This window comes from Pipistrellus hanaki (assembly GCF_964339955.1).
Source record: "Pipistrellus hanaki genome assembly, chromosome: 8".
In the NCBI taxonomy this organism is placed as follows: Eukaryota; Metazoa; Chordata; class Mammalia; order Chiroptera; family Vespertilionidae; genus Pipistrellus; species Pipistrellus hanaki.
Window position 1 is genome coordinate 55,450,656 of NC_140510.1, and position 9,725 is coordinate 55,460,380.

Sequence of the window (9,725 nt, forward strand, 5' to 3'; positions counted from 1 at the left end):
ATGTGTTCCCTCAGGGGGAGCGCCGCTCAGCAAGAAGCTGGGCTCTTGGCTGGCAAGCACAGCAGTGGTGGTGGAAGCTTCTCTTGCCTCTGTGGAAGTGCTAAGGAAGTGCAACTGATGGCTCCCAGACTGCGAGAGGGTGCAGTCTAGGCTGAGGGAACCCCCTTACCCCACTCCAAATGCACAAATTTCATGCCCTGGCCTCTAGTTTATGAATAACACTACTAAGACCATCTACATATAAGTCTATGTGTGATCATAAGTATTCATTTCTCTTGACTACATACCTAGGAGTGGGATTGCTGGATTGTATGCTAAAGATATGTTTAGTTTTACAAGTTACTACCATACTGTTTTCTTAGTGGCTGCACCATTTTTCATCCCCTCAGGCAGTATCTGGGATCTCTGGTGGATCCATGTCCCCGGATACCTGCTATATCAGTCTTTAACTTTAGCCATTGTAGTGAGTGTGTAATGGTATCTTATTCTGGTTTTAATTTGCATGTCTCTAGGGTTAACAGTTATGAACATCCTCTCATGTATTTACTGGACATTTATATATATTTGGTGAAGATAGCCCATAAAGTGTCATGCAGGCATTTAGTGACTCACTGCCGAGGTGCTGGGGTTTCATAGAGAACTACAGACCCTCTGGTAAGCAACTTCCTCACCGTCGTCCACTGCTCCAAGAAGCATTGCTCTCCCTGTGTGCTCTGCATTCAGGACTGTGTGAGCTGCGGTCACCTAGACAGGCCAGGGGAGCAGGCAGGGCAGGTCTCCCCTCAGCAGTGACAACCTTATTCTTTCCACATTTCACCATGCAGGTGGGCTGACGGTATGAGACTTTACTGAGAGGTTGGGGGAAGCCTAAGAGAACGTCACTCGATGATGAGAAGTATTTGACAACACTCACTGTGGGAAATAGACCCCGTGAACTGACTGGCCCTCAGGGAGATTTCCTCACTTGTGGCCCTCAGTTAGTAACCCTGATCCCCAACCCCTGGCCAGAGCACCTCCATTCTCTGAGCCCTGCTAGACAGTTCCCAGTCTGAACTCTCCAGACGCACCCCACAAGGCCTCCTCAGGACAGCCAGCTGTGACATTTGGCATTCCGTCCCTTGGAACAGTCAGGGATGATGATGGACAGTGAATGGGGCTCCTTCCAGGTCTCCTAGATCCCTGTATTCCCTGGTTGTCCACACACTTATCTTTATCACATGTGTCCCGTTTCCTAAGAACAAACATTGATTCTCAATCAGTTCATCATAAAGAAAAATAAAATAGTTCCCCAACTGCCTAGTCATTTCTGCACATTATCACCCACACTGAAACAAACCCTTCCCATTCACAGAAAGAAGGATATAAGTGCCTGTCCTTCTCCTGGCCTGCCCATCACCCAACCCCACCTCACTTTTAAAAGTGAGGCCACAGTAGGACGGTCAACTTCATGGTTGGGGCCCTAGTTCAGGAAGGCTGGACCCAAGCTCGGAAGTGCTTAAGCTCTGAGACAAGGACGCACGTATTAGGGGGAGAGAGAGTGGGTGTCATTCTCCAGGAAGGCTGTGTGGAGCCCCTCAGAGAATGCCATGTTGTCTGAGAACTGGAGTGTTGGCCCCAACATGTTCCCTGATCTCACTGTGGCCCAGAGGCTGCTGTGAGGACCACCTACCTCAGAGCTCTGAATACTGGCTGGGGGGTGGCCTGATCAGGGAATGAAGGGTGCACTTAAGGAGGTCCCTGACCCTGGCCTCTGACCCCAAGTGCCCTGCCTTGTCAACAGCCACCCCAGCCCCTTCTCAGACAGTTCACAGCCCAGGGCTGCAGGAGCTGAGGCCAGCAACCAGTGGGGAAGTCTATGTGGCCATTAAGAGCTCTCTGCCCCTGAGGCTCCACTGAGGACCCCAGCCAGGACCCCACAAGGGGACGCCTGATCCCAGTTCTCCCACAGCCTGCAGAGAGCAGGGGGCCCTCTAGGCCTAGAGGCCAGAGGCTCAGGTCTTGCTGCTCTCTGTGGGAACTCGAGGCCATGAAAGAGGGTCTGAGAGGGTCTGGGATGAGGGAGCAGAGCTACCTGACTCCACAGTCTGGGGGGAGGTGGCTGTGGAGTGGACACTCGTCCCTGGAGATCACAGCCTTAACACTGCCCCTAGGCCAATCCACACTCTCCACTGAGGGGTTGGGGAGGGGGGCAGGGGACATTCTGGTGCCTTAGAAAGCAAGGCTGATGAAATGCAAGTATTTTCCACTCCAACAAAGAGACCTGGAAGCAGGGCCACGGGGGGGGGGGGGGGGGGGCGCGGGAGGGTGGCCAGGGGCCAGCCCAGAGCCTCTAGTTCTGGGAGCTGGTGGGGAGGAGGATGGCCACTATAGCCTGAAGTATCCTGAACTCCTCAGAGTCATGAAAAGATTAAAGGAAAAGGAAAAAAAATTTTTTTAAGATAATTGATTAAATACTGTAGAAAATTACAGCAAAGAAACTTGTTTGAACCATAAAAGGCTGGCAGGAGCTGCTTTCGGAATAAGCAGTTTCTGAATGAATGAAGATGACCTGCACACTATGACCATGACTCATCCCAGGAGAGGGAGCTTTACAAAGCCAGGTGACCTCCAGGCCTGACCTGCCCTCGCCTGGGAGCCAAACACTCCTGGAGACAAAGGCCTGGGGAGACCGTAGAGACCAACTCAGAGCTCCACTGCTGTGAAGAGCCCAGGATGTGGGTCAGCCTGTGGGAAGGGCTGGGGTAGCAGGTGCCAGGCAGGACAGGGCACCCAGAGCCTGGAGACAGCCTTAACTCCCTGACAGGCTCAAAAGGGCGTCATCTAAGCTGGGAGGTGACTGACACTTTTCTGTAAAACCTGAGGGGTCTTGTCCCCTCCTCTCCAAGTGAGCCTAGAGAAAAAGAAGTCAAAGTTGTCTTCTATCTATCCCTAAACTTGCTAAGATCGCTCCTGCCTCAGGACCTTTGCACTTGCCGGTCCCTTTAGCTGAATAAGAACAGTCATTCCCCCAGATCTTCATCTGCTTGACATTAGTTAGGTTTCAGCTCACATGTGATATCCTCAGGATATCAGAAACATCGCATCTGAACTCTCCAGCCCAATATCTTTATTTCCTCCAATGTCCTTGCTAATGTGATTTTCATTCAGATTTGCCTTTTGTTTTCTGCCTCTGTCCCCACTCCCTGAGTACAGAGGCCTGGTTGGTTTGCTCACCCCTGAACCCCCGCTAACCTTCCATGCTATCACACACATAGAGGCACATGATAGCTACCTGCCAAATGTTGAATAGATTATGCTCTTGTAAAAAAGTGCTCTTCCTAGCCCTAGCTGGTTTGGCTCAGTGGATAAAGTGTCAGCCTATGAACTGAAGGATCCCAGGTTCGACACCAGTCAAGGGCACATGCCCAGGTTGTGGGCTCAATCCCCAGTAGAGGGGCATGCAGGAGGCAGCCAATCAATAATTTCCTCTCATCATTGATATTTCTATCTCTCCTTTTCCTTTCCTCTCTGAAATCAATAAAGATATATATATATTTTTAAAAAAACAACCCTGCTCTTTCTAAAGGGCACTTCATATGATTTGCTGTCACAATTTTAAATTTTTATAAATTAAACTTTAACAAATATAGACAAAATTATCTCCATGATATTAAATATCTGCATATGTGTGCATGTATGTAAATGAGTGTGTGTGTGTGTGTGTGTGTGTGTGTGTGTGTATGAGAGAGAGAGAGAGAGAGAGAGAGAGAGAGAGAGAGAGAGAATGTGTATGTGTGTGTGTCTGTGTGTGAGTGTGTTAGTGTGTGTGAATGTGTGTGTCTGGTTGAGTGAATGTGAGTGTATGATGTGAGTCTGCATGTGTGTGTGAGTTAGTCTCTGTGTGTGATCAAATCCAACAGTGTCAAGGTTTCAGAGAATATCTGGGAGTTAGGATTATGAGATGTTTCTTCTGCTTTTTTATACCTCATTGTCTCTTAAATTTATTTCTCAATAAACACTTTTAAATCAAAAACAAAAGTTAAAAGTTAAGTTGTCAGAAGAGACCCCCACTTTGTGAAATGAAAACCAGGGTAGTAAGGCCCTGCTGGAGACCATGTCCCGGGTGCCCATTTACAGCCACTTATATATGGCTGCCTCTGTCAGGGTCATTGACAAGATGGAAGTTCACTGGAGCTGCGGCCATCTCCGAGCATGGCAGCTGTCATTGAGTGCGACCTTTACCTGTGACCAGCATGTGACTTGGGTCAATTCTGGCCTTTTCAACCCTCAACTATATCAAGAGGAAAGTGAAGCATTTGCACTAAATAGAATAGCAAGTGCTCAGAGCAACTTCCCGCAGAAGACCCAGGCGTCCTTAAACCAGGGTCACCCAGAACTGAAGGGAGGGCCCTTAAATCCTGAAATGCTACAGAATAATTGGGTAAGGGCTCTTTCTGCTTTCATCCTATTGACACAGCAGGCTGCTTCTGGACTATAGGATGCAAATCAGCTGCTGTTGGCATCCCAAGCAAGCCTTCTGCCTGGTTCCTGGTGCCCACAGTCAGTCACGGCTTGCCCTTTCCAAAAGTAAATGAGAACAGGACACACCTGTGGACTTGGACTTTCTGCCAGAGTAGGTGTTGGCAGGCGGGCTGATGGGCAGGTGAGAGTGGACAGATGCCCACCTTGGCAGGTGCCAAGTCCTATGACTTTCAGCTCAGCAGGGAGCAGTCCACCTTGCCCCCTGTGCCCAGCCCCTCTGTGTGCACCACTTACCAGCTTCCAGCACACCAATCCTCCTCAGAGAGGAGCTGGAAGCACAGCGTCCTTTCCAATTATATAAAAACCATTCTGCTGTTACCGAAGATGGGAGAAAACCAAGCAATGCTTAGAGAGATTGGAGCTCTACTTTATTATCATTATGTGAGGTCCCAGAGAAAAATGTCTTTCAAATTCTGGGCTAAGCCACAAGGAGAAGTTTCCTTTTTATTAAAGAGCCAGCCTTATGTGAGCTTAGTAGTTATCTCGCTGGAAGCTTGTGCCCTTGTAAACAACATAGTTCTATTCAATTAAAAAAAAAAATACATCTGGCATGGCATGAGAGCATGAGAGTATCCAGTCTCTGGCCTACAAGGTCAGACAGCTAAGTGTATCTTCCTTATTATTCAAGCAGGCTAGAAAGCAAAGTTATTCTTGCAGAATTAGGGGCTGTCTAAAAATAGCAGAGGGGGGGCAATGTTATATGTACACAGATAATAATTTAATAAAAAAATTTAAAAAAATAAAATAAAATAAAAATAGCAGAATTGACTTTACAGAATAAGGGACTATCTAAATAGCAGAGAATTTCAAACAGTAGTTTTACAAAATAGGGGTTAGGCTTCTCACTGCCAGAAGGGGAGGGAAGTTTGGAGGGCGGAGGGAAAATGGTGAAGGGATTGCCTGGCCAGTGTGGCTCACTGGTTGAGCATCAGCCTATGAACCGTTCAATTCCTGGTCAGGGCACATGCCCAGGTTGCGGCTAGATCCCCAGTAGGGTCGTGCAGGAGGTAGCCGATCAATGATTCTCTCTCATCTTTGATGTTTCTATCTCTCTCTCCCTCTTCCTTCCTCTCTGAAATCAATAAAAAATGTATATATATTAAAACGTGAAAGGATTAAGAGGTACAAATTGATATTTTCAAAATAGTCACAGGGACGTGAAGTATAGCATGGGAACATAGTCAATAAGATTTAACAACTATGTATGGTGCCAGATGGGTACTAGACTTATCAGGTGATCACTTCATAAGATATACAAATGTCTAACCACTGTGTTGCTCTTGTAAAATATAATGTTGTATGTCAACTATATCAGAGAAAATTTTAAAGTTTTAAACCTGAGTTCTCCCGCCTGCCACCCCACACCTTTAACAGATGCCCCCTTGTTCCCTGTCAGGCTTCCTCTGGGCACGCTTAAATGGTAGCCATGTGATTGGTTATGTAATGTCTCTCTTCCCACTGGAACTTGAGCTCCAGAAAGGCCAGGCCCCGTGGCTGTCTCCCCAGGGCACTCGATGAATCCCAGCTGAATGGGCCAGAAGGAGGAAGTCTTAATCACTGTCATGGACTCTGTGGCCAATCACCCAGATGCCCCTCAGGACCAAGGCCCACCTCACAAGGAGAATTGGTCCTTGACAGTCACTGCTAAGGTCCTCTCTGGGGAGATTCACCCAAAGGGGCATACCTGTCCTGCTCTTGGGGCAGCCCACCTGGGAGGACTGATTGAGCTGGGGGTGCAAACCAATTTTCCAGGAACCCCCACCTAAGAGAGTTGCTCTCAGAAGTGGTCTGAGGAAGCAGCACCTAACCTGAGATTTGGGGAGCTGAATCACCCACTAGCCAGATGACCTGAGTCCCCACGATTGGTGTAAAAGGGAGAACTGAACCCCCGGTGCTGTGATGATACTTACAACTATGAAAACTTCCCCAGCCATGTGGTTGGAGGGGAGTCCTGCAGGGGGCGCTCCTGCCAGTCCCACCACAGGTCTGTGGGCCTCCAATGACTGCTCCATGAAATTAAAGGCCCAACCCCTCATCAGGACTCAGGGGGTCCCTACAGGGCTATGCCCAGCCCAGAGCCCCGGAGCCCAGCTGTACGTGGTGCCCCATCCTGCCTCCACTCCATCCACACACAACCTCCCTTCCCAGTCCATGTCTAGGGAGCCTGACCTGAGGCCACCCCCAGAGACTACCCGGCAAAAGAGCACAAATGAGAAAGCAACTTGAAGTGATATGATCTAGGATTTTGTGATGACATAGCACAAAAACAAAAAGCAACCAATCCACAGTAAGGATAAGAAGGTGCAAGAAAAATATAGGCAGGCAGCACGAGGCTGACAATGTCACTGGGGGATGGGCAAGTGGAAGGACTGGCTCCCCGCTCTGTACCCCGATGGTGGGGACAGAGCACACTCAAGGGGCAGCTAGTCAAGCAGTGCTCAGCAGCGTTTGCTGTTTCTTTTTCAGCAGCAGCTTTTTTTTTGCCTGAGATGAGCACTGTGAGAGGCGGCAAAATGTTATTTTCCTGTTTAGCTCATGTTATTTTCATTTGTACAATGTTGATTTGATTTGAAAGTGTGTGCATCAGGGAAGGCAATTCATCTTTGAATTTAGAAGGCAGTAAACAAGATGTGTTTTGTTTTGTTTTGTTTTGTTTTTGCGGGGGGAGGGGTAATAACCTGATAGGGAAAGGGAAAGGACTGGGGCTAGCTGGCAAGGGGCAGTGTGGGCCAGATGTGTGAGTTGAAGGTCTCTCCACAGATGCCAACCCTTTGTTTTGTTTTTATTTTTTATCTTATAAAAAAATGTACGTCGTGTATACTGTAGAACAGTGGCTTGGATTTCATAATTCAAGTAGCCAACTTCACAGTTTATTTTAAACGTTTCCTAAATTCCCATTTGTTTTGGTTCGGGGAGGTCAGATGTTCCACTGGAGCCCCAATCACAGAGTGGCAGCGGTGTGACCGGAGGGCCTGGAGGGGTCCTAGCCAGGAGGCTTGAAGCAGGCGCAGGGTCTTGTGTGGGGTTATGGCTCTGAAGGTAAAAGTGTGAGGCTGAAGGATGCCCGTGAGATGGAGGGAAGGATGTGAGGCCTGGCAGACTGTTGGGAAGTGTGGAGAAGGAGAGGCTGGTGGAAATCACTTCCCCCCATTATCCGTTAGTCAGTGATTGAAGAGTGACTGTTTCATATGTCACTAAGTGTAAGACTGACATGCATGGGGCAGATACCAGGAGAAGCACATTTCATGTGCTTTCTAATTAAATCCTCAAAACAACTCCACAACAACAACAAAACACAAGTGGGCAAAGCGAAAATGGGAGAGGACTTGAACAGACATTTCTCCAAAGAAGAGATCCAAATGATCAACAAGCACAAGGAAAGATGCTCAATTTATTAATCATTAGGGCACATGTGTCAAACACAAGGCCCGCGGGCCAAATCCGGCCGGCCAGGCCTTGCAATGTGGCCCGCACCGCGCTGTCATCACTGCACTCCGCTGTCAGTTTATGACATTGTCAGTTTATGACTGTTCAGTAAACCATTCGGCCCGCGATTTAGGCTGGATTTTAGATTTTGGCCCCTTCTCTGATTGAGTTCGACACCCCTACATTAGGGGAATGCAACGCAAAGCCACAATCATACTCATTAGGTGGCTACTATTAAAAAAAAAAAAAAAAAAAACTAAAAAAGAAAAAAACACCACCAACAATAGAAAATAACAAGTGTTGGAGAAGATGTGGAGAAATTCAAACTTTTGTGTATTGCTACTTGTGGGCATGTAAAATGGTGCAGCTGCTGCGGAAAATAGTATGGTAGTTCCACAAAAATTGAAAATAGAATTACTATATGATCAAGCAATTCCACTTTGGGCATATACACAAAAGAATTGAAAGCAGGGTATCAAAGAGATATTTGTATGCCTATGTCCACAACAGCATTATTTACAACAGCCTAAAGGTAGAAGCAACCCAAGTGCCCATGGGCAGATGAATGGATAAACAATATGTAGTTCATCCATGCAATGAAATATTATTTAGCCTTGAAAAGGGAGAAAATTCTCTTATAGACTACATGGATGACCTTGAGGACACTGTGCTGAGTGAACTAAGCCAAACACAACAGGACAAACACTGTATGATTCTACTTATATAAGGTTCCTAATGGAGTCAAATCCATAGAGACAGAGGCTGCAGGAAAGGGAGAGGGATCATTTCATGGGTACAAGATTTCGCTTTCACCAGATGAAAAAAAAGAGTTCTAGAAGTTGATGCACAACAGTGTGAATGTACTTAACACTACCGAACTGTACACTTGAAAAAGGTTAAGATGGTAAATTTTACGTTATGTGTTTTATCGCAATTTAAACTTTTTCTGTTTTTTAAAAAAAAATTACTCCCGGGGCGGCACCTCTGATACCCTGATGTTACAGAGGAGAACACCGAGGCTCAAGCACTATTCCAGGTCCTGGGGCAAATGGCAGAGCTGGGAGGAGGGCCACTCCACAGACTGTGCTCTCAGCAGCCACACGGTACTGTCCTTCCTTGACTGACAGGAACATTTCCCTGAGACTGCTCCAAAAGAGGGAGAACACACTCATTTCTGGACCCTTACTGAGACAAGCCAGGCATGAGGCGTTTCTTAAGAAAGGCACTATCTGGCTAACAATTTAGACATTAGTCTTGTCCATTCTCTTTGTTCAATAGAAATAGATGGATTTTATATTATGCCAACAATTGTTTTAAATTTAAGGCAGAGCCGAAACCGGTTTGGCTCAGTGGATAGAGCGCCGGTCTGCGGACTGAAAGGTCCCAGGTTTGATTCCGGTCAAGGGCATGTACATTGGTTTCGGGCACATCCCCAGTGGGAGGTGTGCAGGAGGTGGCTGGTTGATGTATCTCTCTCATCGATGTTTCTGGCTCTCTATCCCTCTCCCTTCCTCTCTGTGAAAAATTAATAAAAATATATATATTTAAAAAAATAAAAAAAATTAAGGCAGGTAATAGTAGGCACGATGCCAGCATCTAAAATAGGGGTGTCGAACTCAATCAGAGAAGGGGCCAAAATCTAAAATCCAGCCTAAATCTCGGGCCGAATGGTTTACTGAACAGTCATAAACTGACAATGTCATAAACTGACAGCGGAGTGCAGTGATGACAGCGCGGTGCGGGCCACATTGCAAGGCCTGGCGGGCTGGATTTGGCCC